Source organism: Tupaia chinensis, unplaced genomic scaffold, assembly GCF_000334495.1.
Source record: "Tupaia chinensis unplaced genomic scaffold, TupChi_1.0 Scaffold000214_1, whole genome shotgun sequence".
NCBI lineage: Eukaryota > Metazoa > Chordata > Mammalia > Scandentia > Tupaiidae > Tupaia > Tupaia belangeri.
The window spans coordinates 871339-879833 of NW_006159689.1; the positions used below are offsets into that span (position 1 = coordinate 871339).

Sequence of the window (8495 nt, forward strand, 5' to 3'; positions counted from 1 at the left end):
CGAGTCCTATAGCAAAAACCGCTCAAAAAAAAAAAAAAAAAAGGAAGGAAGGAAGAAGTTAGGTCGCCCCTGACTGCAGGTGACAGGATCCGACGTAGAGAAAGTTCTGAAGACTACATCAAAAACCTGTTAGCTCTCTTGTCGTGTTCAAATTCTGTAAAATTTCAGGACACGAAGTCAACAAGCAAAATACGAAAATCATTTGTACTTCTATACACTAATAATAAGCGATCTCAAAATAAATTAAGGGATAAAACACCATTTATAGTAGAAGATGATGGGGCCGGCCAGGTGGGCCTCTAACGGTCCTCGCACCGGCAGGCCTCTCTGCACGCTGCTCCTAACCGACCCCGTGGCGCATGTTTCGAATGCCAGATTTCGTTTTCAGCCTTTTTTCTTGTGTCTTTTTTCTTTTCCCTTTAGTTTTCTCCCACTATTTAAAGAATCAACATCATTTATTTATTTATTTATTTATGTTATTCTCTGTGCTGTGCGTTTTATCGGCACACCATTTTCTTTCTTTTTTTTTTGAGAGATTTTCACTGTAGGGCGCGTGCGCTCGCCAGACAGACAGAGAGAGACATAGAGACAGAAAGCGAGAAATCACCCCCCAGGGGGATGGTCACGCCGCAATCCCTTCTCCTCCATTCTCCTCTTGGGATCTTGGGCACGCATGCACACGTGCCCGGCGTGAGTTTTAAGCCACCGGGTCCAGGACACGAACCGCGGTCGACTACGTGGGAGTCCAGCGACATAGCCGTTACGCTAACTGCTGGTTCCCCAGCACACCGTTTTCAACGCTGGAGATGCAAATTGAGTCAAGACTTTGAGAAAACTCTAGTTCGCTTTATGCCATTGTTTGCACATCCAGCTCCACAGAGGTGCCTCGCACAACGGCAACTCCGTGTGTCAGCGCCTGCACGGGGACACAGGCGTCGCTCCCGCTCGGCAGGCTCTGACCTGCTGACCTGCCTACGGAGGTCTACCAGGTGCCTGCGGTTGCTTGCTCTCACTGGCCAGAGTGGCATTTGTTTCACAACATTCGTTTTGTTATTGTGGTGAAATGTACAAACACAATTTACCAACATACACACAGGAAAACTATCCAACATGCACAAAACACATTATAGAGACCAGCAGGCAGCGTAATGGTTACGTAGCTGGTCTCCCACCTAGTCGTCGCAGTTCAAGTCCCAGACCTGGTGGCTTAAACTCAGCTGGGCATTAAATGCAGTGATGAGGCGATGACAAACAGGGGTAAACAAAACGATGATGAGGATGGCGTTGGTTCTACGCCTCTGGAGACGTCCTGGGAGGCCCCATTATCACCTAGCTTCCCCCCAAAGTCCTTCATTACCGACAGTAATTAACCACAGGAGGCCGAAGCCCAGGAGACTTCAAAGTAATTCCCGTCTTTGTCTTCGCAGTCACCATTACCCTGCCGGTTTCCCACTCCTTGGGTGGAATAAAGTAGCCGCCGCCCCGAGCTCGTCCTTCCTGACGGAGCAGGAGCGCCCAGGCACAGGTAGGAGTGCCTTCTGTTTCTGACTCAGGCTCTCTGGGCTCTGATCCCCCGTGGGCCTGAGATGCTGCATGGGCAGGAGAGCCCGCACGCAGGTCACCACACCAGAGGGAGGGCCACATACTGAAAGGCGCGGCAGAGCCGTGTCCGGCTGTCACAGAGGGACGAGTGGCGTGCGTGACCGGTTATGGCAGTTCTAGCACTCAAGCCCAGTGTCCGTGCATCGGTCCTGAACACTGCTCTCCAGCACACTGAAATTGAATTCTTCAGAGTGTACTAACCCCACAGTTCCTGTTGTGCTGTTTTGGGCTCTTTTGTTACTGATTCTTCCACTTAGCGAGGTGTTTTCTTTCCTGAATATTTCTTATTTACATTTAATAGTTGAACATCTTTGTGGGATACAATTTGTATTTTCCAAACATGCATGCAGTGCATGATAATCAATCCAAGGGTACTATTAATAGCACATTCATCATCTTCAACAAAGAACACTGCATTATGATGTGCTTTGAGGGTGGGAAAAAATTGAAATAGTGAGGAACACCCAGGGACATGTGTAAGAGACTCAATGACAGTTGTCAGAAGGCAATCGAGGGAACCAGCAGTCAGCGTAATGGCTATGTCGCTGGACTCCCACGTAGTTGACTGCGGTTCGCGTCCCGGACCCGATGGCTTAAAACTCACGCCGGGCGCGTGTGTGTGCGTGCCCAAGATCCCGAGAGGAGAATGGAGGAGAAGGGATTGCGGCGTGACCATCTTCCCTGGGGGCTGATTTCTTGCTTTCTGTCTCTATGTCTCTGTCTGTCTGACTGGCGAGCGCACGCGCCCTATAGCGAAAACCTCTCAAAAAAAAGAGAAGGCAATCGAAACCAGTTTAAGGTAACTTCCACTGGCCAAATTCTGACAATTGAGAAACGATAAAGATAACTAAGGCTAAGTTCATAATGGTAACCAGAGATTTTAATGATATTTAGTATGGTTCAGATTTACATAAAGCATACCAAAGGATACGCTGTTACGCTCCCGCCAAGATTCCCAGACCTCCCCTCCTACAGAGCAGCACACTTCCACAGGCATGTGTATCACGCATATCTTTGGGATCAGTTTTTAATTTTGTTTTGTAAGTTCTAATACTTTTCTTAGGTTTTTCTATAAAGGGCATGTGCTCACCGAAGAGAGACAGAGAGAGAGAAAGTGAGAAATCACCCCCAGGGGGATGACCACACTGCGATTCCTTGTCCTCCTTTCGCCTCGGTATTTGGGCACACGTGCACACACTTCTGGCTTGGTTTTCACGCCCCCAGGTCTAGTGCCCCAACTGCGATCAGCCTTGTGAGTCCAGTGCCTTAACCTCCACGCCACCTCCCGGCCCTGTGAGTTATGAATCTAGCATTCCTCTACAATTGCTCGTACATTTGACACATGCTATAAGATGGTATCGAAAAAAGGGTATTCCCAGTTACGTCTCTCTTTTCCAAGTAAACCTTCCCCATTTGCAGTCTGGAGTTAACATAGATTACTTCGCTAACAACTTTACTATAAATCTACCAATGCATTGCTTTTCCCAAATCAGGTTAAAATTCTGTCTCCACTTGGTGTGACGTTCCAGAGCTGCTCTGCTGTGCAGTCTTCCGCACCGAGCTAGGTCACTGTGTGTCGTGGCACTCCGGGTTTGTCCGTGGCTGGCCTTAGACTGATTTCCTAAGACAGGTTTCATGTCCTGCTCAGAGAGATCTTCCCGACACAAAAATTTCCTCTTCATTTTCTTTTACTAATCTTACCATTCTATGTTTTAAATTTAAGTTGTTTATCTATATTTTCTCATCCTGCAGGTTGTCTTTCCCCTTGCTTGTTTTATGTGAAGAAATTTTAAGTTCAATGTGGTCTCATTTTTCTATTTTTACTTTCGTTGTCTGTGCTTTTGGTTTACTTCTAAGAGAACATTGCTAAATCCAGCGACATGATTTTCCCCATATGTTTTCTTCTAGTAGTTCTTTTTATATAACTTTGTTTGTTTGTTTGTTTATTGGACCAGAGAGGGATAGAGTGAGAGAGAGAGGGAAAGTGAGAATGCAAGCCACCAGCCGGGACTCAAACCATGGTTGGTCAGTGGGAGTCCAGTGTCCCCAACCATCACGCCTCCTGCTGGCCCCTCTTCTAGTAGTTTTATAATTTAAAAATAATACAATTTGAATATGGATATCCAGTTTTCCCAAACGCCATTTGTGAAAAGACTAATCCTTCCCTAGTGAATACTTGCAGCACTCAGTGAAGGACTACCTCACGCCCCGTCCCCAGCAGCCTGGTTATTATATAAGACACGGGTGCCTCTCCTTCCCTCACCATTCTGCCATTATTACCAAAATTACGTCTTTATTTAAGTCAAACAACTCAGTTTTATTATTGTTTATGCAAGTTTTAAAAAATCAGTTAAGAGTAAGTCAAGAAACGTATTTACTCTGTCTTTTGTAGATATTAATATAACACTGTTTACTGATGTTATTTTAATCTCTTCATTGGCTTTCAGTGACCATCTTCTCCTCAACTTAATTACGTATTTCTGTGGTCCTTGTAAGGCAGTCCTGCTGCAGTAGATCCTAACAGTCTTTGCTTATTTAGGCTTCCACTCTACTTTTATCTTCACTTGGCTGAAATATTTTAATCTCAGTCCTCTAGGACAATGTTAAGTAGTACTGGTCACATTTTTCTTGCCTTACTACTGAATTTAATGAAAAAATTTTCATCCTTTTGTCAGAAACCATGTGTTTAATTACACACACACACACACACACACACACACACACACCTCTTTTCCTATACTACTAATGGCTTAAAATTTCCAGAATAAATGTAGACTTTGTAAAGTGAAATTTGGGTTTATAATTTTATAGTAAATTTTATCATATATAATCTTTACAATAAAAGGCCTTAATACTCTCACTTTCTATGAGTTTGTTGATGAAAAGGTAAATCGAAGGAGTGTAATTAAGGGAACAGTGTTAGAAGACATTATTATGTCTTGGAGAAAGATATTTTATGGTGCTGGTCAATAAAACTGAGAATGGATAACGGGTCATGACAGTTAGTGTAAGAGCTGAGACGATAGAATGTCAGACAAGAGATTTAAACCTGAAAATATGCAATAGCAAAAACAAAACAAAAAGAAAAAGAAACAAAAAAAATGCATCTACCCACCAATTTTCAGGGTATCGTATCACTTTGTATTACTATTCTGAATGGATTTGTGGGTTTTATAAACACACTCATATTTATTTGACTAATTGCTCTTGAGATTAAGCTGACTAGAAGAGACAGATTTTGGCTTATGGCTTTAAAAATAATAATAATAGCAGCTTTAGGTTGGCTTGTAGAACATCAATTTAGTGCCACACAAAGGAACCACACCCTACATGTTGACCAGAGCTCCAGTTCCAGCCCTGTTGGCCTGAGAGACACACGGGGTCCACGCGCACACGCCCTGGTCCTGAGAGACACACGGGGTCCACGCGCACACGCCCTGGTCCTGAGAGACACACGGGGTCCATGTGCACACGCCCTGGTCCTGACTTGATGGACACCTGGAGGAAAAGGATTGCATGTGTCTAGGCCGCACTGAGGAAAGCGTGTTCTCTCATGTGTATGTGTGTACCCACCTTCTAGCATGTAAAAAAGAACAGCTTTACTGAGATATAATTCAATTTCATATGTGCATATCAGCGTGTTCATTTAAGTCCAACATCTGAACCTCCTCAAGGGCAGTTTTCGATGCTTGCTGTATTCCTGTGTATGTGTCAGTTACCGTGGAATGCCATAGCAGAATGCCACAGGCCAGGCGGCAGCAACAACCACCGTTATCTTCCCACAGTTTGGCAGCTGGAGGTCAAAGACCAGGCAGGAGCCAGCACGACGGGGTTCTCGTGAGGGCTCTGTCCCCATTGCACTCTTGTGGGCTTTTCTGTTTCTTTGCAAGTTTTCTTACATTTTTTTGTAGAAAATCAGCTATTTTAAATAATACAGTATAGCAACCCAGACTAACCCCCGGTGTTTCTGTTCTTGTTGTTTATTTTATTGTTTTCTTTTTCTTGCTATAGTGGATATTTTTGTTTGTTTGTTTGTTTGTTTGTTTTTCTTTTTTACTTCTTAACTAATTGTAAGTCTATATTTTTGTTATCAATGGTTAGTGAAGCCTCTGTTTAATTAACTTTTTTGGTCAGTTAACGACTGAACGAAGACTTTAAGTGCCATGGAGCACTAGGATTCCTACCCTTGGCTTACAGTTCACTTGCTATGTTGAGGCACGCCGTTGGCGTAATCTGCAATTCTATCTCATCCTCAACTTCCTGCTAGAACAGCAGCACCAAGACAGCCGGAGGTCAGGGGAGGGCCTTCTCAGCGCTCTCCTAGGCATTCCCACAAGCTGCACATGCACACGCACAGGCGCGTGGCCCCGTATCGGAGAGGTTTCCATGACCACAGCTCCGTGAAGTTCCTGAAAGTCTGTCATGGACATCTCACTCCCAGCTATTCCTTATAAATGTTTTAGTCAGTTGTTAGTGTGGCCTAAACAGTTACAATATTTAACCAGCGTCACGGATTGCCTTGAACAGAGATCCAAGGGAAACATGGGCACTAGTGAGCTCCGGGCCATGCAAAGCTAGCTCTCTGGGGGTGGTTCCCAGGGCCCTGCAGGCCCACACGGTGACATCTCCCCGAGAGTCAGGGTAGCGGGAGCTCCAAGCCCATGCCCACCCCTCCGGGGTCTTGGACGCCGCCAGATGTTATGGGCCACAGAGCACAGGAAAGGAGACGTGAACAAGCTCTTGTTAAATGCTGGGAACCTCGTTCTCTGAAGTGCCACCATTTCCCCGATCCAGGTCTCCTTGGAGTGTAACGACCCTTCGGTTAATAGCCATCATTCTGAGTGAGCTGGTCGGGCAAATCGTAGTGCTGGGTACTTGATGAGGGAGCGGTGTTGTGGTGAGCCACGCCCTCCCATTCAGAAACGCTCTCCCACTTCGGGGTGTTTTTTGTGTGCAAAGCAAGCAAGTATTTCTGAGGAGTTAAAATATGGCTTGTCCTGTTAGTGCCAAGATCGGTGCCGACTGTAACCGTACAAATGCGCTCACATTTTACTCTACTACTTGTGCAAATCTTGCTCTCTCACTTACTGTGGAAGCCACTGTTTGATCATCTCATTGTCAGCCAGGGAGAAGTAACCCACCACATCAACCACCTGGTCTGGGTTTGGCTTCGTTTTCCCTCCCGCGTGGCTCTCCCTGTCATAATCACCCTGTCAACGCGACGCAGTTCCTGAGTACACTCAGGTGTGAAGTGGCACCTGAATGCTGCCTCGGTAAATGCTGAATAGCATGACCCAAAGACGCAGGGACGTGGTCTTGTACTTTTAACCTGTGCCATTGCATGTTTACGATCTTTATGACACCAGATTTACATGTAAATCATCTCAACACCAGGAGATTTGACTTGCCACTCTGTTTCTCTGCGAAACTTCGAGATGACAGCGACTCATAAAAACTGATGGCCCTGCGTGTAGTCTGGGCGACGTCTAGCTGCACCCAGCCCTTCCCAAGCTCTTGCGCGCAGACATGGAGAACGACAGCGCGGCGGGAAACTTCATCTTGGTCGGCTTCTCTGAGCACCCCCAGGCTGAGTTCATCCTCTCTCTGTTTGTCTTTGGGTTCTATGGTGTAACTCTCACGGGGAACACGGCCATCTTTCTGGTCTCCCTCCTGGACAGCCGCCTGCACACCCCCATGCACTTCTTCCTCCGAAACCTCTCCTTCCTGGACGTGTGCTTCACGACCTGCATTGTCCCTCAGATGCTGGCCAACGTGTGGGGGGACAGGAGGATCAGCGCTGCGGGCTGCGTGGTGCAGTACTCCGTGGCCTTGGCCCTTGGCTCCACGGAGTGCGTGCTTCTCGCCGTCATGGCGGTCGACTGCTATGCTGCGGTCATGCACCAGCAGGTCTGCCGCTTGCTCACAGCCATGTCCTGGCTGTCCGGGTTTGCCAACTCTCTCCTGCAGTCCTCACTGGCCGTGGTTCTGCCCCTGTGTGGACGGCGCCTCGTGGACCACTTCCTCTGCGAGGTGCTGGTCATCATCAAGCTGTCCTGTGTGGACACCAGGCCCACCGAATCCAAGATGCTGGTCGCTCGCCTGCTCATCCTCGCCATCCCGGTCTGCACCATCCTGGCCTCCTACGCCTGCGTGGCCAGGGCCGTGCTGAGCATGCGGTCTGCTGAGGGCCGGCAGAAGGCCTGGGGGACCTGCGCCTCCCACCTGACGGTGGTCTCGCTGTTCTACGGGACCATCACGTTCATGTACCTGCAGCCCAAGGGGAACCACTCTCAGGGTCAGGGGAAGGTCCTTGCCCTCGTGCACACCGTCACCCCACCATGAACCCGCTGATCTACACGCTGAGGAGCAAAGACGTCAAGAGGGCCATTAGGAAAGTCATCTGCAAGGATTCCGCTTGAGAGAGTGTGATCCGGGGCTGGCAGGTGGCGTGGTAGTGAAGGCGCTGGACTCCCACATGGCCTACCATGGTTTGGGTCCTGGACCTGGAGGCTTGCTTTCTCACTTTCCCCTTCTCTTGCACTCTGTCTCTCTCTTTGGTCAAAATAAAAATAATAATAACAAATAAAATTAAATAAAGAATGTTTTTTATAAAGAGAGAAAATGTGATTCCTGGAATGTAGGTTCGAAGAATGGTTTGGACAGTGACTTTATGGTAAGAAGGGTCATTATTTTCAGATTGAAAAGCGAATGGAGCACGCACTAAATAAAGCTAAATATAAAATTATTTTTATCAACATCAATGTCATGGTCTCGTGAAAACTATATAACACAGGCCTTCATTCAGACTTTTCTCCTCAACGTCTGATCTGGACACTCTGCAATATGGGCCCTCGCTGTCCACGCAGATGGAGCCCAGGGTCCGGCAGGCCCCA

General features: G+C 47.1%; 1 pseudogene; it reads left to right on the forward strand.

The window, feature by feature from the left end:
- Positions 1-6731: 6731 nt before the first annotated feature.
- On the forward strand, positions 6732-8009 carry LOC102482060 (olfactory receptor 10-like; annotated as a pseudogene).
- Positions 8010-8495: the final 486 nt, after the last annotated feature.